General features: G+C 47.2%; 1 non-coding gene and 1 pseudogene across 1 annotated transcript; both read right to left on the reverse strand.

Annotated features, from left to right (window-relative positions):
* Positions 1 to 2,232: 2,232 nt before the first annotated feature.
* On the reverse strand, positions 2,233 to 2,370 carry LOC119921522. Its single transcript, XR_005448555.1, has one exon. It is a non-coding gene; the product is annotated as a small nucleolar RNA SNORA7 (small nucleolar RNA).
* Positions 2,371 to 13,527: 11,157 nt separating this feature from the next.
* Positions 13,528 to 24,103, reverse strand: LOC119921444 (annotated as a pseudogene).
* Positions 24,104 to 25,277: the final 1,174 nt, after the last annotated feature.

A 25,277-nucleotide genomic window follows, 5' to 3' on the forward strand; every position in this document is an offset into this window, starting at 1 on the left:
GGACTAGAGCCCACGACCTCTGACTCCCAAGCCCGTGATCTTTCCAGTAAGCCGAGTTGCAACAATTCCAAGCATGTCTTGAGCACAAGATGAAACCGTATTTGGTAGAATTTTGATTTGGAACAGCCTCTTTCTGGGTGCCCTACTAAGAAATGCCTCCTAGAAGAATGTGCTACTAAGAAGGTCTGTTCCATGACATGGTTTAGGGAAAATTTCCCAACTGGGTCACAAGAATTGGCCCCACCCTACTGAGATGTTTGTCATGCTGTCACATCATCTGCAACCCATAGCAACTCCATGGATACCTCTCTCCCAGGTTGCCCCACCTCTATCTACAATCGTTCTGGTAGTTTATCCATAGAGCTTTCTTGGTAAAAATATGGAAATTCATTCATTCATTCAATCATATTTATTGAGCACTCACTGTGTGCAGAGCACTGTACTAAGCACTTGGGAAGTACAAATTGACAACATATAGTGATGGTCCCTACCCAACAATGGGCTCACAGTCTAGAAGGGGGAGAGAGACAACAAAACGAAACAACTAGATAGGTGCAAATGCCATCAGAATAAATAGAACTAGAGTTACGTATACATCATTAATAAAATAAATAGTGTAATAAATATGTACAAATATGCACAAGTGCTGTGAGGAGGGGAAGAGGGTAGGGCAGAGGGAGAGATGGGGCAATGGGGAGGGGAGGAAGAGGAGGAGAGGAATAAGGGGGAGCTCAGTCTGGGAAGGCCTCCTGGAGAGGGTGAGCTCTCAGTAGGGCTTTGAAGGGAGGAAGAGAGCTAGTTTGGCAGATGAGGGCATTCTGGTCCAGAAGTAAGTCGTGGGTCAGAGGTTGATGGCAGGACAGGTGAGAACAAAGCACAGTGAGGAGGTTAGTGGGAAAGGAGCAGAGTGTGTGAGCTGGGCTTTAGAAGAAGAGAAGGGAGGTGAGGTAGGAGGGGGCAAGGTGATGGGGAGCTCTGAAGACAAGGGTGAAGAGTTTTTGCTAGATTTGAAGGTTGATAGGAAACCAATGGATATTTTTGAGGAGGGGAGTGACATGCCCAGAGCGTTTCTGTACCAACATAATCCAGGCAGCAGAGTGAAGTATAGACTGAAGCGGGGAGAGACAGGAGGATGGGAGATCAGAAAGGAGGCTGATGCAGTAATCCAGTAGGATAGGATGAGAGATAGAGTCAGCAATGTAGCAGATTGGTTGGAGAAGAAAGGGTGCATCTTGGCGATGTTGTGCCCGAAGGTTTTGTTGAAGGATTGGATGTGTTGGGTGAATGAGAGAGCAGAGTCAAGGATGACACCAAGGTTGCGGGCTTGTGAGATGGGAAGGATGGTAGTGCTGTCTACAGTGATGGGAAAGTCGGGGAGTGGACAGGGTTTGGGAGGGACGATAAGGAGCTCAGTCTTGGACATGTTGAGTTTTAGATGGTGGGCAGACATCCAGATTGAGATGTCCTGAAGGCGGGAGGAGATGCGAGCCTAGAGGGAGGGAGACAGAACGAGGTGGAGATGTAGATTTTGGGTGTCATCAGCGTACAGGTGATAGTTGAAGCCGTGGGAGTGAATGGGTTCACCGAGTGAATGAGTTCACCGAGTGAATGAGTTCACCAAGGGAGTGAGTATAAGTGGAGAACAGAAGGGGACCAAAAATTGACCCTTGAGGAACCCCTACAGCAAGGGGATGGGAGGGGGAGGAGGAGTCCATGAAGGAAACTGAGACTGAACGTCCAAAGAGCTAAGAGGAGAAACAGGAAAGGATGGAGTCTGTGAAGACAAGGTTGGATAGCGTGTTGAGGAGAAGGGGGTGGCCCACAGTTTCGAAGGCAGCTGAGACATAGAGAAGGGTTGGGATAGAGTAGGAGCCATTGGATTTGGCAAGAAGGAGGTCATTGGTGACCATTGAGAGAGCAGTTTTAGTGGATTGTAGAGGACGGAAGCCATATTGGAGGGGCTTCAATAGGAGAGAGTTGGAGTTGAGGAATTCGAGGCAGAGAATGTAGAAAACTCATTCTAGGAGTTTGGAGAGGGAGGGTAGGAGGGAGATTGGGTGATAACTAGAAGGGGTAATGGGGTCAAGAGAGGGTTTTTTATGATGGGGGAGATGTGGGCATGTTTGGTAAATGGTAAATAGTTTACCATTGCCTTCTGAGCAGTAAACCTGAGTCTCTGCCCTCAAGTCTCTTCCATGCCACTGTTGCCCAGAACTGATAAGGTGAGTTTTGACTTCTATCAGATTGCCTTCCACTCACTAGCCACTGCTCAAGCTAGGAATGGATTGGGTATGTCTCTACTTGACTCTCCCTCCCATAGCCGAGACTGGTAGAGTACTGAAAACTCTCCAGGTGCAATTGTGAGAGGGGTTCTGACATGCTAGCAAGAAAAATATAGCATAGTTTTGTTCAGAGACACCTAAGGTTTGGATTGCCAAGATCCGCCCTTTCCTCTCCATCCATACCGCTACCGTGCTCATTCAAGCTCTCATCCTATCCCGTCTGGACTACTGCATCAGCCTTCTCTCTGATCTCCCATCCTCATGTCTCTCCCCACTTCAATCCATACTTCATGCTGCTGCCCGGATTATCTTTGTCCAGAAACGCTCTGGGCATATTACTCCCCTCCTCAAAAATCTCCAGTGGCTACCAATCAATCTGGGCATCAGGCAGAAACTCCTCACCCTGGGCTTCAAGGCTCTCCATCACCTCGCCCCCTCCTACCTCACCTCCCTTCTCTCCTTCTACAGCCCACGCCGCAGCCTCCACTCCTCTGCTGCTAATCTCCTCACCGTACCTCGTTCTCGCCTATCCTGCCATCGACCCCCAGCCTACGTCATCCCCAGGGCCTGGAATGCCCTCCCTCTGCCCATCTGCCAGGCTAGCTCTCTTCCTCCCTTCAAGGCCCTACTGAGAGCTCACCTCCTCCAGGAGGCCTTCTCAGACTGAGCCCCTTCCTTCCTCTCCCCCTCGTCCCCCTCTCCATCCCCCCATCTTACCTCCTTCCCTTCCCCACAGCACCTGTATATATGTATATATGTTTGTACATATTTATTACTCTATTTATTTATTTTACTTGTACATATCTATTCTATTTATTTTATTTTGTTAGTATGTTTGGTTTTGTTCTCTGTCTCACCCTTTTAGACTGTGAACCCACTGTTGGGTAGGGACTGTCTCTATATGTTGCCAACTTGTACTTCCCAAGCGCTTAGTACAGTGCTCTGCACACATTAAGCGTTCAATAAATACGATTGATTGATTGATTGATTGATTGATTGTTTGATTGATTGATTTGGGAACTGGCAGGGGAATAGACTAAGGCAATTGGTTGAATGGTCGTAGAGAAGCTTAGAGAAGCAATAAAGATTACCTCAAGGACTTGGGAGCAATTGATTTATTGGCTATCGACACTGGAGACAGGAATGACAATATGAATGTGTAATCTCATTTACTAGACACCCACCAGAGTTGACCTGAAGGCAAAGTGAGATGCAGAGCTGGATAAAAGATGTCAGTACCCATTATTCAAACCGATCTAATAGAATAAAATTCAAATTGATCACTCCATCAAAGGAATTTATCCAGAATTTATTCAAGCCTTAACACTATACTAAATGCTTGGAAGAGTTCAGCAAAAGCAAAACACACATTATTACCATCAAGGAGTTACTTGTATTATAGGGAAGCCAGGCAGACAAAAATTGTTCACAAACAATGAAAGCAGGTGAAAACAGAATGATATGATCAGTAGATGAATGAATATGTCAAGGTGAAACAACTGAGTACATAATGAAGTATGTGACTAAATTATAATGAACATTTAATTCTGCTATTGTTCAAGTTTTCTTTACACACTTTGGCTTGAATGTTACTAGGCAATTAAAGAATGCTTAGGCCTGTCTGAGAACAGCTTGATAAGACGAATCAGGCTGTGAGCATACCTACAGAATGAGAAAAGCATGTGCCACAGCATGAGTTCTCAACACAGGATATAACTCTCACATTCAGAAGAAAACTGGTTGTAGACATCTGGGCTGAAGATGGATGCAAAATGCAAAAATCATGTTTATTGTTATGAATGGACCAATGTGACTGATTCACATCTAGTGTGAAATTCATGACTTCAAAAAGACCATTTTTTAAGGGAAATCAGCTTCCACAGTACATCTTGCAACTCTATATTCCTCAGACATATAGATCATTGGGTTCAGCATGGGGATCAATACCATGTAGCACATGGATACCATTCTTTTCTGATCCATTGAGAAGCTGGAACTGGGCAGCAGATAAATAAACATCGTGTTACCATAAAATAAAGTGACTGTCATTAGGTGAGAAGCACATGTGAAAAAGGCTTTTTGCCTTCCTCCAGGGGAGTGTATTTTTAAAATAGCCAGCAGGATGTACATATATGATATCAGTGTGGTTAGAACCGTAACCAGCATAATGACGGCTATGGAAGCAGCAGGAAGGACTTGGGAAAGCCTGGGGTCTGAACAGAACAGCTTCAACAATGGGGGTACGTCACAGTATAAGTGATTAATTTCATTAGATACATAGAAGGACAAACTAAATACACTTGCTACACAGACCACAGCATTCAGGCAACTGGCCAGGTAAGAAACAGTGACCAGTAAAGCACACAGCCTCTGAGGCATGCAGACTATATATAGCTGGGGTTTACAGAGTGCTACATCATCATCAATCATATTTATTGAGCTCTTACTATGTGCAGAGCACTGTACTAAGCGCTTGGGAAGTACAAATTGGCAACATATAGAGACAGTCCCTACCCAACAGTGGGCTCACAGTCTAAAAGGGGGAGACAGAAAACAAAACCAAACATACTAACAAAATAAAATAAATAGAATAGATATGTACAAATAAAATAAATAAATAAATAAATAAATAGAGTAATAAATATGTACAAACATATATACATATATACAGGTGCTGTGGGGAAGGGAAGGAGGTAAGATGGGGGGATGGAGAGGGGGATGAGGGGGAGAGGAAGGAAGGGGCTCAGTCTGGGAAGGCCTCCTGGAGGAGGTGAGCTCTCAGCAGGGCCTTGAAGGGAGGAAGAGAGCTAGCTTGGCGGATGGGCAGAGGGAGGGCATTCCAGGCCCGGGGGATGACGTGGGCCGGGGGTCGATGGCGGGACAGGTGAGAGCGAGGTACGGTGAGGAGATCAGCGGTGGAGGAGCGGAGGGTGCGGGCTGGGCTGGAGAAGGAGGGAAGGGAGGTGAGGTAGGAGGGGGCGAGGTGATGCACAGCCTTGAAGTCCAGGGTGAGGAGTTTCTGCCTGAGTTTCTGCTACATATGGATCATATGCCATCACTACTAGAAGACAATACTCCACTACCCAAAATGTGGCCGCAGGACAGAGCTGGACCACACATCCTGAGTAAGAAATGGTTTTCCTGTCTACTAAGAAATTTGCCGGCATCTTGGGGTGATGGATGATGAATAACATGAGTCAGAGAAAGACAGATGGCTAAGGATCAACTAATCCTTGCTTATAAAACAAGCAAAAACTCCTCACTCTCGGCTTCAAGGCTTTCCATCACCTCACCCCCTCCTAACTCACCTCCCTTCTCTCCTTCTACAGTCCAGCCCACACCCTCCAATCCTCTGCCGCTAACCTCCTCACTGTGGTTCATTCTCTCCTGTTCTGCCATCAACCCCCGGCCCACGTCCTTCCCCCAGCCTGTAATGCCCTCCCTCCACACATCTGCCAAGCTAGCTCTCTTCCTCCCTTCAAGGCCCTGCTGAGAGCTCACCTCCTCCAGGAGGCCTTCCCAGACTGAGCCCCTTCCTTCCTCTCACCCTCGTCCCCCTCTCCATCCCCCCATCTTACCTCCTTCCCTTCCCCACAGCACCTGTATATATGTATATATGTTTGTACATATTTATTACTCTATTTATTTATTTTACTTTTACATATCTATTCTATTTATTTTATTTTGTTAATATGTTTGGTTTTGTTCTCTGTCTCCCCCTTCTAGACTGTGAGCCCACTATTGGGTAGGGGTCTCTATATGTTGCCAACTTGTACTTACCAAAAGCTTAGTACAGTGCTCTGCACACAGTAAGCGCTCAATAAATGCGATTGATTGATTGATTGATTGTGTATATTTGTACATATTTATTACTCTATTTTTACTTCATTACACATATAATTGAATGGCTCCCTCTCATAGCAATTCGTAATTCAGTTTAAGAACATTCCTTCAAGGCACCAGTATACACTACTTCAACCCTTTACTTTTCTACAGAGCCCACTCATCATCATTGCTGGCCCTCTCCATCATGACTTCATTTCCTTCCTCCTGAAGAGTTAATTTATTCCTATTACACATATTACCTCTAGTAGCTCCTCCACCAAATTCTTAAATACACCTCAATGGGGAATTGTTTTGTCATGCTCACGAAATTACCTAGTTTTAATTTTTTCAATCTCTCATTTTTCTTCATTTAAACCTCCATTTAAAATTCTTAATCTCCACTTCTCTGTCTTCTAGACATTCCACCTCTTAGACAGGTTTCTTCTTGCTTTAAAAAGTTTAGTAGTTAATGAAGGTAAAGTATTTCCAAATATTAAGGGTAATCCAAGGTCTGGAAATCAAATGGAACAGAAAATGAACCTGAAAATCTTCTCTCGAAGAAGTGTTTGTCACTGTACCCATGCTAGAAAACTCAGAAACTGCTTCCTTATATTATAAAAAAGCAGCAATCTACACTTTTAAACAACAATATTTTTGAATATTTTCCTCCAGATGATTTTCTAAATAATTTTAATTATCTATCCATTAAGAAAAATCTTTGAAGTTCTTTAGATTTGAGTGCACCATCCCTACCAAAATTGAAAAAAAATAAAACAAGATTCTTTCCATCAAAACGGGGTTTGGCACAATTATGAGTTATCTCTTTGCAAAATAGTGTGGGAAGACCATATTTTTGAAGGAAAATATTTACTATGAAATAAATTACTCTGCAGAATCAAGGAGAGGATCATCTCAGAATGTCTCTGCCTTACACCTTAGTGCCTCTCCACACTTAAATTGTTCACTTTTCTTATCTAAATTAAAAATGAGTGCAGTCAGAGTAGCCTGCAGCCAATGCACACAGAGTAAAAAATGCCTAGTGGATTTCTAAATGAATCCAGAAGATAGGGTCAACAGGAATATTCTGCAAATTCAGTTGCCCTTTTCTTTGTCAAAAGGCTTTTGGAAGAGCACCTATACCTGTGGAAGAGTTTGAAAGCACCTAACATTGCATAACCAATAGCAGGATGAGCACTATAATCTGCTTCTTGGCACTGTCTATTAAACTGCACTGTTCCAGGAGCTTAATACAGTTTCCTGCACACAGTAAGCACTCCATAAATACTAATGATTGATTGATTGATTGGTTGACTGAGGAGGTGGAGGGACAAGTCAGTGAGATTTTCCTGGCTGAAGTGGCTAAAAGGACCTCTATCCCTTTCAGTTCAAAGCAGCCTTGAGCCTAAGAATGAGCCTACACTTTTGTCCCTACTCTTGCACTCCAACAGCATAAACCCATTAAGGGCTGATATCTTACATAATCTTATTCTAAACTCCAGATAGGTAGGCAGAGGAAGAGAAGGTTGAAGGAGAGTCAGGTTCACAAAATTCAACATTTTTCAAGAATAAAATTCCAAGAGTTCCACAACAAGTTGTGGATATGAAAAGAGTTATCACTTGAGGCTCAAAAGCATTGCATTGGGTATATATAGCTGGGGTTTACAGGTTGCTACATATGGATATGTTTATATTGGGTTTAGTGGTGTTTGGGGACCAAGTCCCTGCACTCCTCTGAGTCAGCTGTGATACTGCTAGAAGTGAAAAGCATTATTTAATTGCTCTTTAGGTCACCCAGGGGTTGGGAGTAATCACCTAAAGGACTTCACAACTTTTCTGGACTGCCAGGAGATGGGGTAGTTTTGCCAAAAGGAGTTTCTGTCTTATTCAATACAGAAATCTGAATTACCCTTCAGAGAAATTGCATATGCCATGGAGTTCAGCAACCAAGATTTCTTAATCAAGGGCTATACCTCAGACACCTCTTGATGTCATCTGCCTGAACAAAGCAGCATGGCCTAGTGGATCTAGCCTAGAACTGGGAGTCAGAAGGGACCTAGTTTCTAATCCCATCTCTACCACTTATCAGCTGTGACCTTGGGCAAGTCAGTTCACTTCTCTGGGCCTCAATTACCTAATTTGTAAAATAGGGATTACGATTGTGAGCCCCATGTGGGACTCAGACTGTGTCTAACTTGATTAGCTTTTATCTACCTCATTACATAGTACAATGCTTGGCACATAGTAAGTACTTAGCAAATACTGAAAAAAACACAAAAAAAAACAAAGCATATTTTTAGGGTCTAATTTTTCCCAGTCCAAAGCCCCTTTTAGTAATCTATAACAAACTTCGGGAAGTACCACCACTCTTTTAAAATAATAATAATAATAGCATTTATTAAGCATTTACTGTGTGTAAAGCACTGTTCTATGCGCTGAGCACTATTCTAAGCGCTAAACAGCCTTTGTCATTAATGAGTAGGAAGCAAGGGATTCTGGGAGTCAATTGTTCAGAGCACTATACTAAGCACTTGGGAGAGTACAATACAGTGGAGTTGATAGACATGGTCCCTCTCTCAAGGAGCTTAAGTATGATCACTTCCTCACAGCAGAGAGGGTGTTCTGACCTCTGTCACCCAAGAGGAGGAAGGAAGAATGTGTTCCCTCATCAAACTATCAATATTTTTAATGAGCAGCAACTGAGAGCACAGCAATGTAATAAGTGCTTCAGAGAGTACAATTAAAGTAACTAGACACCATCTCTGACCTTACAGGACATACAATTTAGGGAAAGAAGCAGACACTAAGATAATTTGCAGATAAGAGGAAAGAAGAAAGTGGGTATGTACATGAGTTCTTTAGAGTTGGGTATGTATGCAAGTACTCCAGCTGGTTTAGAGAACATGTCTTCTAATTCTGTTGTATGGATCTCTCCCAAGTGCTTAGTACAGTATTCTGCTTGTGGTAAATGCTCAGTAAAAACTATTAAGCGATTGTCTGATTGATTTAGAGTATATAAATACATTGTTGGTACAAAAGCCTGAGATAGCAATTGTGGGCACAGAACCAGTGGTTTGGGAGGTGAATTAATCAGGGAAAGCTTCCTGGAGGAGATGAGAGAGAGGGGAGTTCCAGGAAGAAGGAAGGACATAAGCAACATATCAGAGGAGGGAGGTATGGGAACAATACACAGTGTATAGGTTAGCTTGAGAATTATCCTCCTGATAATGATTCCATGATTGGCAGGAATTGGGTATGTTCTGAAACGTAGGAGAAATCTGCAATGAAATCTATGTACTTCACATGAAATGAGGTCTCCCTAAGACACATGCATATTGCACATTTAGGGAAAGGAATACAGTCACTAGTTTCTAGTTTCTTAGGCCACTGAATAAATGGTTTGGAGAACTGAATCAGTTACTAGGTAACTCAATTCCATTCCTCCTCCCCTCTCAACTCACAGGATACTGGCTAAATCTACATAAACAATGAAAAATAACCTGGAAAATCAATCAAACAATACTGTTATTAATAATTAAAATTATGGTACTTGTCAAGCACTTACTCTATGCCAAGCACTGTATTAAGCATTGGGATAGATACAAGATAATCAGGTTGGACCCATTCCCTGTCCCACATAGAAGTCACAGACCAAGTAGGAGAGAGTAAGGTTTAATCCCCATTTTACAGATGAGGTAAGTGAAGTACTGAGAAATTAAATTTCTTCCCCAAGGTCATTCAGCAGACAAGCAGGGGAGCTAGGATTAGAATCCACATCTTCTGGCTCCCAGGCCCATGCTCTTTGCTCTAGGCCATGCTGCTTTGCACTCCTGTGTACCAAGCACTGTCCTGAGCACTTGGGAGAGTGTAGTAGTTACTCTTAGGAGCTTATGGAATCCTCTTATCTCTGACTATACCTTACAAAATTAGCCCATTATGCAGCCAACCATCGAAACGTCTGCTTTGTCCCCATCCAAGCACTGAAAAGCTTTAGGCTGTGACCGCACAGGGAGTATCTTTCTCTAGATCGCCTCTTCATGCTTGATGGAGGAGCCTGCTGGACAGACAATCACTGCCTAGGAGTCCTGATGACCTCTGTGTTGCATTTGCCCCTCAATTGCCCCCTTAGGTTAGGATTGGGCTCCAGGTCTCCATCAAGAGGTAGGGTCAGAGGTGAGGTCTGCAGGCTGCAAAAACCTTGAGTGTCATCTGTCAGTCAAGTGAAGATGCTGATGTCAAGGCTCCTCAGCTAGACTCTATGCTGTGACTTGTGACATCAATATTTGCTGATTGGCATTGGCATTGGCATTGCCTTTGATAAGTTTGGCATTCTGATAGGTTTGGCATTCTCTCAGATAGCTTTGGCATTAAAGTGAAGTACAGATTACCACCAGAATATTCCTTTTAAAAAATGAATTGGCCCATGAATTTCACCAATTAGTGAATCTGCTTTTAAGCAGACTTGCTTTTATCACTTTCATCTAAATGTTTTTTGATTCATTCTTTCATTCATTCATTCAATCACATTTATTGAGTGCTTACTGTGTGCAGAGCACTGTGCTAAGTGCTTGGGAGTCCAAGTTGGCAACATATAGAGATGGTCCCTACCCAACAGTGGGCTCCCAGTCTAGAAGGGGGAGAAATAAAGCTAGATGCACATCCCAGGCTTCACTCTCGGTTGAGGCCCCGTCCCCTGCCTCCCAGCCGTACTCCCCCCCAGGGCACCCAGTAGTCAGCCGACCCCCAAGGATCCCCCGACCAGTCCCCCCATCTAAAGTTAACTTCTGTGTCTTCTGTGTCTGTTTTCCTTGGGTCTTTTACAATGATAATAATAATGATGGCATTTATTAAGTGCTTACTATGTGCAAAGCACTGTTCTAAGCGCTGGGGAGGTTAGGAGGTGATCAGGGTGTCCCACGGGGGGCTCACAGTCTTAATCCCCATTTTTACAGATGAGGGAACTGAGGCCCAGAGAAGTGATTTGCCCAAAGTCATACAGCTGACAATTGGTGGAGCCGGGATTTGAACACGTGACCTCTGACTGCAAAGCCCGTGCTGTTTCCACTGAGCCACGCTGCTTCTCACACAAATTTGAAGGAATTATAAGAAGCAGGCAAGCTATCATTCAATTATTCATTTAATTGCTCTTATTACACTCACTGTGTGCAGAACACTGCACTAAGCACATGGGAGGGTATAATACAACAATTATCACATTCCCCACCACAACGAGCTCAGAGTTTAGAGGGGGAGACAGGTATTTACATAAATAAACAAATTACAGATATGGACATGTGTTGTGGGGCTGGGAGGGGGGATGAATAAAGGGATCAAATCAGGGGGACACAAAAGGGAGTGGGAGAAGAGGAAAGGAGGGCTTAGTCAAGGAAAGGTCTCTTGGAGGAGATGTGCCTTTACTAAGGTTTTGAAAGGGGAGAGGCTGTCAGATTTGAAGAGTGAGGGCATTCCAGGCCAGTACTTGGGTGAGAGATCAGCGGCTAGATAGATGAGATGAGATACAGTGAGAAGTTTCGCTTTAGAGGAGCGAAGTCTGTGGTTTGTGGTGTAGTAAGAGAGTAGCGAGGTTAGTTCCTACCTCAAAAGCACAGGTGATTGAATGTTTTGAAACCAATGGTAAGGAGTTTTGGTTCGATATGGAGGTGGATGGGAACATACTGGAGTTTCTTAAGGAGTGGAAGAACATGTCCCGAATGTTTTTGTAGTAAAATGACTGAGTCAGCAGAGTGAATTATGGGCTGGAGTGGGGAGAGACAGGAGCCTAGGAGGTCAGCAAGGAGAGAAATACAGTAATCAAGGAGGGATATGACAAGTAACTGGATTAGCATGGTAGCAGTTGGGATGGAGAGGAAAGGGCAGATTTTAGTGATGTTATGAAAGTGGAACCGACAAGATTTAGTGTAGGATTAAATATGAGAGTGGGATTAGATTGAATACGGATTGAATTTGAGAGTGGGTTTGATTGAATATGGATTGAATATCAGAGAAGGTGTGGCCTATTACCATTAGGACAGAAGCATCACTTCTAAGTGGATGGAGTGTAGGACTAGGATTCAGAAGGTCCTGTGCTCTCATCCCAGCTTTGCCACCACTTGTGGGCTGTGTGACCTTGGGCAAGTTACTTAACTTCCCTTTGACTCAGTTACCTTATCTGTAAAATGGAAATTATGGCTGTGAGCCCCATATGGCACATGGACTGTGTCCAACCTTATAGCTACCCCAGCCCTTGGTACAATAGCCTGGCACAAAGTATGTGCTTAACAAAATCTTTTAAAAAAAATCAGTACCAACCAATTTTACTCCTGTGAAAACAAAACGAATATGTCAGACATTTGTTTTCCTAGACTGTTGGCTCACTGTGGGCAGAGAATGTGCCTACCAACACTGTTTTATTGTACTCTCTGTAAAGCTTCATACAGTGCTCGGCACATAGTAAGAGCTCAATAAATAGCACGGATTGATTCCATTTATTAATCTTGCCCTAGCTGCAACACAATACAGATCAATGTCAGGCGCATTTCCCACTTATTAGCTCCGTTGATTAAAATAATTGCATAATTTGGAAAAAGCTAAAAGGATTTTTGTAGAGTTCCATGGCCCCACTCCCTGTGACAGTGTGTTGTAGACATCATTGTCAGCCAGTCAATCATTTTATTGAGTGCTTACTAGGTGCAGAGTACTGTGCTAAGCTCTTGAGAGAGTACAATGCAACACTAGAGACATTCCTTGTCCACAACGACCTTACAGTTTAGAGGGGGAGACAGGCATTCATATAAATGAATAAATTACAGATATATACGTTAGTGCTGTGGGACTGGGAGGGGAGATGAGTAAGAGGAGTAAATCAAGGCAAGCAGAGCAATCTCTGAAAACATGGGCTTGGCTGGAAAAATCTTAATGTATCAGAAAAAAGAGGCTGTGAGTATACTTGCAGAATGAGTCAGTCAATCATGTTCATTGGGCACCTATTGTATGCACAGCACTCTACTCAGTGCTTGGGGGTATACAATATAATGGACACATTCCCTGCCCACAGTGAGCTTACAGTGTAGCACAGTACAGGCCACAGCACTAGTTGTCCTCAGCAAAGGGTTTTGCAAGAGCTCAACCCTCACATTTGAAGAGGATAGATATGGAATCTGCGTGGTTGCTGCTCCCCGTAGGATCCCCTCCTCAGAGTGCCGCCATAGGAGCCCGGGACTCCGTTCCCGAGAGGCCCACCCGCCATCAAACCGCGCGGCCTTGCTGCTCCCGGTAGTATCCCCTCCTCAGAGCGCCGCCACAGGAGCCTGGGATTCTGATCCCTAGAGCCCCGCCCGTCCATCATACCACGCGGCCCTGCTGCTCCCGGAAGGATCCTGTCCTCCGGACGCCGCCGCATGGGTCGGGGCTCCCCCACCCTCCCTCACTCCCTCCGTCCGTCCGTCCCCGAGCAGCCTATCGGGCGGTTATGCCCTGCGGCCGGGCTCCTGGCGGTCTCCCGCCCAGACATCTGCATCCACGCCCGACCAGACCGAGGCCCCTGGGCTGGGAACCCCGCTTCCCCATCATCGCTACACTCACCACTCGAAGCCACCTCCACTTTGACCAAGTAGCCAACAGGGAACGTGGGGCATTGTGTCCCCCTGCTGATTCGTGAATCATTATGTCCCCCTGCTTCCATCCCCCACGTCAACCCTTAAGCGACCGTCTTTGAGGAGCCTCCCACTCCCCCCTTCCCGGCCTCGACGTGACTGATTTCCCCCCCAACCTACCCCTTCCCCTCCCCCGGGAAAAAGGCCTTTGTTATTACCAAGTTACTTTAACAACATCCTCATTCACACCTAGTCAGTCAGCCCATGCTATTTGGATGTTCACTCCTCTCCCCAGGCATCTCCGCTCCCAAGACCCCCATTAACAGTTCCGCCCTACTCCGGAGCTGCCATCCATAGGACTCCATCCTCCTCCACCTCCGAGACAATTTTGCCAAGAGCCCCTGGACTTGGCTTGCCATTAAGCTCTTTGATCTGATTTGACTGACCTATGGCCAATTCATCCTTCTGCTTTGAGCATCGTCTACCCATCTTATGGTCACTTCTGCATGTTAATTGTTAACTGCTCTCAGTGATGTCATCGCCTGCTTATTTTATTATTCCCATTGAATGTTAATTGCTAACGTCTCTCGATGATGTCATCACCACCTTATTTTACTGCCACCGCTTGTTAATTGTTAACTGCTGTCTGTGATGTCATCATCTGCTTATTTTTTGCCATCACATGGTAATTGTTATCTGCTCTCTGTGATATCATCTGCTTATTTTTTTATTGCCATAGCACGTTAATTGTTAACTACCCTCTATGATGTCATCACCTGCTTATATCATTGCTACTGGTTATTGCTACTGCATTTCAATTGTTAGCCTCCCGCTGTGCTGTCATTTACGTTGCTGACCTCACCATGAACTATCAATTCCCCCGCTCACAACTGCCCTTCCCATTCCTCACCTTCCCCTTCCCCTCTCCCACCCAGTTCTTTCCCTCCCTTTTCCTCCCCCTCACTTCACCCCATATCCAGAATACCTCTGTATCAGCGCCAACCCTCAACTCCTCCCTCCCAAACCCCTCCCTACTATCCTCCTTGCCCACACCCCATCCCAGTTCTATTTTCTCATCGCCACCCCTCTTCCCACTCTCCCCGCCCAGGCCCCCGCCAACTCATCCCAATCCAAACCCTCCCAACCCATCGCACCCTTCCCCCTCCCTCCCCTCCCTCCACAGCTGCTGCCAAGTGTGGCCTTTGGAACCCCCGCTCCATTATAAACCTCCATAAACCTCATTCGCATCTACTCAGCCCTCCTGTCCCGCCATCGACCCCCGGCCCACGTCCTCCCCCGGGCCTGGAATGCCCTCCCTCTGCCCATCCTCCAAGCTAGCTCTCTTCCTCCCTTCCAGGCCCTACTGAGAGCTCACCTCCTCCAGGAGGCCTTCCCAGACTGAGCCCCTTCCTTCCTCTCCCCCTCGTCCCTCTCTCCATCCTCCGCATCTTACCTCCTTCCCTTCCCCACAGCAACTGTATATATGTATATATGTTTGTACATATTTATTACTCTATTTATGTATTTATTTATTTATTTTACTTGTACCTATCTATTCTATGTATTTTATTTTGTTAGTATCTTTGGTTTTGTTGTCTGTCTCCCCCTTCTAGGCTGTGAGCCCACTGTTGGGTAGGGACTGTTTCTATATGTTGCCAGCTTGTAATTCCCAAGCGCTTAGTACAATGCTCTGCACACAGTAAGTGCTCAATAAATACGATTGATTGATTGATTATAGGTAAGCTCCGTTTCATCCTGGACCTAGTCCTTTAAAGCTCTCTACTCCTCCTCGCCCTAACCAAAACATGGATGTCTCTGGATGACACGGTCTCTTCTGCTGCTCTCTCCAGTGGAGGCCTCTTCTTCTCCCACTCCCCCAGACTCACTGGAAGAGGAGGAGGTGTTGGTTTCCTTCTCGCTCCCCAATGCTGCTTTCGCATTATCTCTCCTCACCCATCCCTTTCTTTCCCTTCCTTTGAAGCCCACGTTATTAGCCTCTACCACCCCCTCTAGATTCTTGCAGCCGTCATTAGAGAATCAGCGGGGCTCAGTGGAAAAGAGCACGGGCTTTGGAATCAGAGGTCATGGGTGCAAATCCCGGCTCTGCCAATTGTCAGCTGTGTGACTTTGGGCAAGTCACTTAACTTCTCTGGGCCTCAGTTCCCTCATCTGTAAAATGGGGATTAATACTGTGAGCCCCCCTTGGGACACCTTGATCACCTTGTAACCTCCCCAGCGCTTAGAACAGTGGTTTGCACATAATAAGCGCTTAATAAATGCCATCATTAGTACTAGTAATCTACCGCCCCACTGGCCCCGCCTCCAACTTCTTTAAAGATTTTGACCCGTTTCTTACCTTCCTTCTCTTCTTTTCCAAGCCCACTCTGATCCTCAGAGACTTCAACATCCATATGGATATCGCTGGTGACTCCTCTGCCGCCCGCCTTCTATCTCTCCTTGATGCTGCCAACCTCCTGCTCCATCCCACCTCACCTACTCACCAACTCGGTCACACCCTCGACCTCATCATCTCCTACCGCTGCATTATCTCCACCCTCACAAACTCTGAAATCCCTCTCTCTGATCATAACCTTCTTACCTGCCTCCTCACTCACACTCCTCACCCCTTTAAATCTATATTACTACCTCACAGAGACCTCCGCTCTCTCGACCCCATCCATGTTTCGGAGCGCCTCACACCCCATCTCGCCTCCCTTTCCTCTCTACCTAATCTTGATGATTAGATTACTGCCCTCAACTCTACCCTCTCTACTCAGCTCGACTGACTCTCTCCCCTTTCCCTTTGCTGCTCTCGTACCACTAACCCACAGCCCTGGATCACTGCCACTGTCTGCCTTCTTCGCTCCTATGCTCGAGCTGCTGAACGCTGCTGGCGAAAGTCTAAACAACAAGCCAACCTCGTTCACTTCACGTTTATCCTTTCCTGCCTTAACTCTGCCCTCTCCTCTGCCAGGCAAAACGATTTCTCCTCCATTATTGACAACCTTACCCATCATACCCGTCAGCTCTTCTGTACACATAATTCCATTCTCAGGACCTCTGTTCCTTCCCATCCTCATTTCCTCACCCGCAACGATCTGACCTCCTACTTCATTAGTAAAATTAACTCCTACAGGTCTGAGATCCCGAAACTCACTCTTCCCAATTCTTCAACCCCCCAGCTCTCAACCCTCTCCTCTCCTCTCCTATCCTTCTCAGCAGTATCCTCAGATGAGATCACCTCCCATCTCTCAAGTGCTACCCCGGCCACCCGTGCTTCTGACCACATTCCCTCACAATCTTGTGATCAATCAATCAATCAATCAATCGTATTTATTGAGAGGTTACTGTGTGCAGAACACTGTACTAAGCGCTTGGGAAGTACAAGTTGGCAACATATAGAGACAGTCCCTACACAACAGTGGGTTCACAGTCTAAAAGGGGGGAACAGAGAACAAAACCAAACATACTAACAAAATAAAATAAATAGAATAGATATGTACACGTAAAATAAATAAATAAATAGGGTAATAAATATGTGCAAACATATATACATATATATAGGTGCTGTGGGGAAGGGAAGGAGGTAAGATGGGGGGGCTGGAGAGGGGGACGAGGGTGAGAGGAAGGAAGGGGCTAAGTCTGGGAAGGCCTCCTGGAGGAGGTGAGCTCTCAGTAGGACCTTTAAGGGTGGAAGAGAGCTAGCTTAGCGGATGGGCAGAGGGAGGGCATTCCAGGCCCGGGGGATGACGTGGGCCCGGGGTCGACGGCGGGACAGGCGAGAAGGGTGAGGAGATTGGCAGCAGAGGAGCGGAGGGTGCGGGCTGGGCTGTAGAAGGAGAGAAGGGAGGTGAGGTAGGAGGGGGCGAAGTGATGGAGAGCCTTGAAGCCCAGGGTGAGGAGTTTCTGCCTGATGCGCAGATTGATTGGTAGCCACTGGAGATTTTTGAGGAGGGGAGTAACATGCCCAGAGCGTTTCTGGACAAAGACAATCCGGGCAGCAGCATGAAGTATGGATTGAAGTGGGGAGAGACACGAGGATGGGAGATCAGAGAGAAGGCTGATGCAGTAGTCCAGACGGGATAGGATGAGAGCTTGAACGAGCAGGGTAGTGGTATGGATGGAGAGGAAAGGGCGGATCTTGGCAATGTTGCGGAGCTGAGATCGGCAGGTTTTGGTGACGGCTTGGATGTGAGGGGTGAATGAGAGAGCGGAGTCGAGGATGACACCAAGGTTGCGGGCTTGTGAGACGGGAAGGATGGTAGTGCCGTCAACAGAGATGGGAAAGTCAGGGAGAGGGCAGGGTTTGGGAGGGAAGACAAGGAGTTCAGATATCTCTCACCCCGTCCCTCCTCCCCTCCTTAACTTCCATCTTCAACTGCTCACTCTCCACTGGTTCCTTCCCCTCTGCCTTCAAACACACCCACTTCTCCCCCATCCTAAAAAAACCTCTCTTGACCGCAACTCCCCGTCTAGTTATCGTCCTATCTCCCTCCTACCATTCCTTTCCAAACTCCTTGAACAAGTCGTCCACACCCGCTGCCTCGAATTCCTCAATGCCAACTCTCTCTTCGACCCCCTCCAATATGGATTCCGTCCCCTACGTTCCACCAAAACCGAACTCTCAAAGGTCACCAATGACCACCTGCCCGCCAAATCCAATGGATCCTACTCTATCGTAATCCTCCTCGACCTCTCAGTTGCCTTTGACACTAAAGACCACCCCCTTCTCCTTAACACGTTATCCAACCTTGGCTTCGCAGACACCGTCCTCTCCTGGTCGTTCCTCAGGGTTCAGTTCCTGGTCCCCTTCTGTTCTCTACCAACACTCACTCCCTTGGTGAACTCATTCGCTCCCACGGCTTCAACTATCACTATGCTGATGACACCCAAATCTACATCTCTGCCCCTGCTCTCTCTCCCTCGCTTCAGTCTTGGGTCTCCTCCTGCCTTCAGGACATCTCCATCTGGATGTCTGCCCGCCATCTGAAACTCAACATGTCCATGACTGAACTCCTTATATTCCCTCCCAAACCCTGCCCTCTCCCTGACTTTCCCATCACTATAGACGCCACTACCATCTTTACCGTCTCACTAGCGTGCAACCTTGGTGTCATCCTCTACTCTGCTCTCTCGCTCACCCCTCACATCCAATCCGTCACCAAAACCTGCCGGTTTCACCTCCACAACAGCCAGGATCTGCCCTTTCCTCTCCATCCTAACAACTACCCTGCTAGTTCAATTTCTCATCCTAACCCGACTGGATTACTCCATCAGCCTCCCCTCTGATCTCCCATTGTCCTGTCTCTCCCCACTTCAGTCTACACTTCACGCTGCTTCCCGGATCATCTTTGTGCAGAAAAGCTCTGGGCATGTTACTCCCCTCATCTCCAGTGGCTACCAGTCAACCTACACATCAGGCAAACACTCTTCACTGTCGGCTTCAAGGCTCTGCATCACCTCGCCCCCTCCTACCTCACTTCCCTTCTTTCCTTTTACAGCCCAGTCCACAACCTCTGCTCCTCTGCCTCTAGCCTCCTCACTGTGCCTCTTTCCCGCCTGTCCCCCTGTCGACCCCCGGCTCACGTCCTTCCCCTGGCCTGGAATGACCTCCCTCCGCACATCCACCAAGCTAGCTCTCTTCCTGCATTCAAAGCCCTACTAAGAGATTACCTCCTCCTTCCCTCACCCCCAACGATCTGGTCTCCTACTTCATTAACAAAATTAAATCCATCAGTTCCGACCTCCCCAAAGTCACTTCCCTGCCTTCTCCAACCCCCCAGCTCTCACCACGCTCTGCTACTCTCCCATCCTTCCCAGCAGTATCCTCAGAGGAGCTCTCCTCCCTCCTATCAAGTGCTACTCCGGCCACCTGTGCTTCTGACCCCATTCCCTCTCATCTCATGAAATCTCTCGCTCCATCCCTTCTCCCCTCCTTAGCTTCCATCTTCAACCGCTCACTCTCCACTGGTTCCTTCCCCTCTGCCTTCAAACATGCCCATGTCTCTCCCATCCTAAAAAAACCCTCTCTTGACCCCACCTCACCTTCTAGTTATCGCCCCATATCCCTCCTACCATTCCTTTCCAAACTCCTTGAACGAGTTTTCTACACGCGCTGCCTACATGCGCTGCCTAGAATTCCTCAACAACAACGCTCTCCTCGACCCCTTCCAGTCTGGCTTCCGTCCCCTACATTCCACGGAAACTGCCCTCTCAAAGCTCACCAATGACCTGCTGCTTGCCAAATCCAACGGCTCATACTCTTTCCTAATCCTCCTCGACCTCTCAGCTGCCTTTGACACTGTGGACCACCCCCTTCTCCTCAACACGCTATACGACCTTGGCTTCACAGACTCCGTCCTCTCCTGGTTCTCCTCTTATCTCTCCGGTCGTTCATACTCAGTCTCTTTTGCAGGCTCCTCCTCCCCCTCCCATCCCCTTATTGTGGGGGTTCCCCAAGTTTCAGTGCTTGGTCCCCTTCTGTTCTCGATCTACACGCACTCCCTTGGTGACCTCATTCGCTCCCACGGCTTCAACTATCATCTCTACGCTGATGACACCCAGATCTACATCTCTGCCCCTGCTCTATCCCCCTCCCTCCAGGCTCGCATCTCCTCCTGCCTTCAGGACATCTCCATCTGGATGTCTGCCCGCCACCTAAAACTCAACATGTCCAAGACTGAACTCCTTGTCTTCCCTCCCAAACCCTGCCCTCTCCCTGACTTTCCCATTTCTGTTGACGGCACTACCATCCTTCCCGTCTCACAAGCCCACAACCTTGGTCTCATCCTCGACTCCGCTCTCTCATTCACACCTCACGTCCAAGCCGTCACCAAAACCTGCCGGTCTCAGCTCCGCAACATTACCAAGATCCACCCTTTCCTCTCCATCCATACCGCTACCCTGCTCATTCAAGCTCTCATCCTATCCCGTCTGGACTACTGCATCAGCCTCCTCTCTGATCTCCCATCCTCGTGTTTCTCCCCACTTCAATCCATACTTCATGCCGCTGCCCGGATTGTCTTTGTCCAGAAACACCCTGGGCATGTTGCTCCCCTGCTCAAAAATCTCCAGTGGCTACCAATCAATCTGGGTATCAGGCAGAAACTCCTCATCCTGGGCTTCAACGCTCTCCATCACCTCGCCCCCTCCTACCTCACCTCCCTTCTCTCCTTCTACAGCCCACCCTGCACCCTCCGCTCCTCTGCTGCTAATCTCCTCACCTTTCTCGCCTGTCCCACCATCGACCCCCGGCCCACGTCATCCCCCGGGCCTGGAATGCCCTCCCTCTGCCCATCCGCCAAGCTAGCTCTCTTCCTCCCTTCAAGGCCCTACTGAGAGCTCACCTCCTCTAGGAGGCCTTCCCAGACTGAGCCCCTTCCTTCCTCTCCCCCTCGTCCCCCTCTCCGTACCCCCCATCTTACCTCCTTCCCTTCCCCACAGCACCTGTATATATGTATATATGTTTGTACATATCTATTACTCTATTTATTTATTTATTTATTTATTTTACTTGCACATATCTATTCTATTTATTTTATTTTTTTTAGTATGTTTGGTTTTGTTCTCTGTCTCTCCCTTTTAGACTTTGAGCCCACTATTGGGTTGGGAGTGTTTCTATATGTTGCCAACTTGTAATTTCCAAGCGCTTAGTACAGTGCTCTGCACACAGTAAGCGCTCAATAAATACAACTGACAATGATGATTGCTGATGTTTTATTTTGTTGTCTGTCTCCCCCCTCTAAACTATGAACCCGTTGTTCCGTAGTGACTGCCTCTATATGTTGTCAACTTGTACTTCCCAAGTATTTAGTACAGTGCTCTGCATACAGTAAGTGCTCAAAAATATGATTGAATGAATGAATCAATGAATGAATGAAATGCAAAACTCCTGTTTACTGTTATGAACTGACCAACATGAATAAATCACAGTCTAGTGTGTCCTAATCCTCCTAATCCTCCTCGACCTCTCAGCTGCCTTCGATACTGTGGACCACCCCCTTCTCCTCAGTACGCTGTCCAACCTTGGCTTCATAAACTCCGTCCTCTCCTGGTTCTCCTCTTATCTCTCCGGTCGTTCATTCTCAGTCTCTTTTGCAAACTCGTCCTCCCCTTCCCATCCCCTTTCTGTGGGGGTTCCCCAAGGTTCAGTTCTTGGTCCCCTTCTGTTCTCGATCTACACTCATTCACTTGGTGACCTCATTTGCTCCCACGGCTTCAACTATCATCTCTGCGGTGATGACACCCAGATCTACATCTCTTCCCCTACTCCCTCCCCCTCCCTCCAGGCTCGCACCTCCTCCTGCCTTCAGGACATCTCCATCTGGATATCTGCCCGCCACCTAAAACTCAGCATGTCCAAGACTGAACTCCTTGTCTTCCCTCCCAAACCCTGCCCTCTCCCTGACTTTCCATCTCTGTTGACGGCACTACCATCCTTCCCGTCTCACAAGCCCGCAACCTTGGTCTCATCCTCGACTCCGCTCTCTCATTCACCCCTCACATCGAAGCTGTCACCAAAACCTGCCAGTCTGAGCTCCGCAACATTGCCAAGATCCGCCCTTTCCTCTCCATCCATACCGCTACCCTGCTCGTTCAAGCTCTCATCCTATCCCGTCTGGACTACTGCATCAGCCTCCTCTCTGATCTCCCATCCTCGTGTCTCTCCCCACTTCAATCCATACTTCATGCTGCTGCCCGGATTGTCTTTATCCAGAAACGCTCTGCGTATGTTACTCCCCTCCTCAAAAATCTCCAGTGGCTACCAATCAATCTGTGCATCAGGCAGAAACTCCTCACCCTGGGCTTCAAGGCTCTTCATCACCTCGCCCCCTCCTACCTCACCTCCCTTCTCTCCTTCTACAGCCCACCCCGCACCCCCTGCTCCTCTTCCGCTAATCTCCTCACCGTGCCTCGTTCTCGCCTGTCCCGCCGTCGACCCCCGGCCCACGTCATCCCCCTGGCCTGGAATGCCCTCCCTCACCACATTCACCGAACTAGCTCTCTTCCTCCCTTCAAGGCCCTACTGAGAGTTCACCTCCTCCAGGAGGCCTTCCCAGACTCAGCCCCCTCCTTCCTCTCCCACCCTCCCCCTCTCCATCCCCTCCGTCTTACCTCCTTCCCTTCCCGATAGCACCTGTATATATTCATATATGTTTGTACATATTTATTACTTCATTTATTTTATTTGTACATATCTATTATATTTATTTTATTTTGTTAATATGTTTGGTTTTGTTCTCTGTCTCCCCCTTCTAGACTGTGAGCCCACTGTTGGGTAGGGACTGTCTCTATATGTTGCCAACTTGTACTTCCCAAGCGCTCAGTACAGTGCTCAGTACACAGTAAGCGCTCAATAAATACGATTGATTGATTCTTGACACTTAAAATCAATCAAACAATGGCATATATTGAACATATACTTTGTGCAGAGCACTGTACTAAGCACTTGGGAGAGTGCAGTATGGCAGAATTAGCTGACAAGTTTCCCTGCCCATCACCTTACACAGAGCATCTTTCACCTCTTTGTTCCTCGGAATATAGATCATCGGGTTCAGCATTGGAATAAATATCGTATAGCACACAGACACCAGTTTTTACTGATCCATTGAGAAGCTGGAACTGGGTAGCAGATAAATAAGCATTGTAGAACCATAGAATGAAGTGACCACAATTAGATCAGAAGCACGTGTGAAAAAGGTTTTTTGCCTTCCTCCAGAGGACTGTATTTTAAAGATAGCCAGCAGGATGTACACATATGATATTAATCGTCAGAACTGTAACCAGCATAATTACGGCCATGGAAGCAGCAGGAAGGGCTTGGGCAAGTCTGGGATCCGAACAGGACAGCTTCAATAATGGGGGGATGTCACAGTAGAAGTGATTAATTTCAGGAGGTCCACAGAAGGTCAAACTAAATACATTAACTGCATAGACCATAGTACTCAGGCAGCTGGCCATGTAGAAAGCAGTAATCAGTAAAGCACACAGTCTCTGAGGCATGCAGATTATATATACAAGGGGTTTACAGATTGCTACATATCGATCATATGCCATCACTGCTAGAAGACAATACTCCACTAGCCTAAATGTAGCTGCAGCACAGAACTGGGCCACACATCCTGGGTAAGGTATGGTTTTCTTGTCCACTAGGAAATTTGCCAGCATCTTAGGGGTGAAAGATGATGAATAACGTAAGTCAGAGAAAGACAGATGGCTAAGGTAAAAGTACATGGGTGTGTGAAGTTGCAAACTGATTCTAATGATTAAAATGATGAGCAGATTTCCCAGAAGAGTGACCACATAGGTGAGGAGGAACAGCATGAAGAGGGGGATCTGTAACTGTGGATCACTCATTAATCCAGACAGAACTAACTCACTCAGAGTGGTGTGATTTCTGTTGGCCATTTACTGTCCTTCTGTTATGCGGGAAGAAAATGAACTATACAAACAACACTGCAGTGCTCAGAGGCATGTAGGATTATAATTCTTTTTGAAACCAGAGATTGGAAAGACCGGAGAACATAAAGAAATTTTGAGTCCCCTTTGCCTGCAAATCCCTTCCCCGGCAAATTGGCCAGATCACATTTCTCTCTAACTTAAGAGCCCTTCTGGTATCACATCTCATCCATAAGGACTCATTCAAAAGATGTTTATCTTGTCAGTTTGTCATCTACCTATATAATGATGATGATAATGATAATAATAGCAATGAGAATAATAATGTTAAGCACTTGCTATGTCCACAGCACTGTGCTATACTCCTGGATAGATACTCCTGGATAGAGTATGCGCTAATGATAGATAGACAGATACTCCAAGATGGCCCGCCGCCATCACACCGCGCGGCCATGCAGTTCCCGGAAGGATCCTCTCCGCAGAGCGCCAGAGACGCCCGCCATAGACGCCCGGGACTCCGTTCCCGAGAGGCCCGCCCGCCATCACACCGCACGGCCTTGCTGCTACCGGAAGGATCCTCTCCTCAGAGCGCCGCCATAGACGCCCGGGACTCTGTTCCTGAGAGGCCCGCCTGTCATCACACCGCGTGGCCCCCGCTGCCCCCGGAAGGATCCTCTCCTCAGAGCGCCGCCAGAGACACCCGGGACTCCGTTCCCGAGAGGCCCGCCCACCCGCCATTACACCGCGCGGCCCCCGCTACTTCCGGAAGGCTTCTCTCCTCAGAGTGCCCCTATAGACGCCCCCTGCTTCCACCCTCCACCATTTAAGCGACCTTCCTTAAACTGCCCCCATCCCCCCCGCCCCCCCCCAGTCCCGGTCCGGTCCTGACTGACTCTCCCCCCCCCCCCGACCCCGGGAAAAAGGCACTTGTTATCACCAAGTTACATTAACGACAACCTCATTCGCACCTACTCAGCCCTCCCATGCTAGTTGGCTGTTCACTCCTCTCCCCAGGTATTTCTGCTCCCTGACCCCCTTAACAAGTCCACCCTACTCCAGCACATAATAGTTTGTATCTGCTCTTTGTGAAATCATTATCTGCCAATTTTATTATTTCCATAGCATGTTAATTGTTTAACTACCCCCTGTGATGCCATCGCCTACTTATATCATTGCTATGGTT

Source organism: Tachyglossus aculeatus, assembly GCF_015852505.1.
Source record: "Tachyglossus aculeatus isolate mTacAcu1 chromosome 12 unlocalized genomic scaffold, mTacAcu1.pri SUPER_6_unloc_2, whole genome shotgun sequence".
NCBI lineage: Eukaryota > Metazoa > Chordata > Mammalia > Monotremata > Tachyglossidae > Tachyglossus > Tachyglossus aculeatus.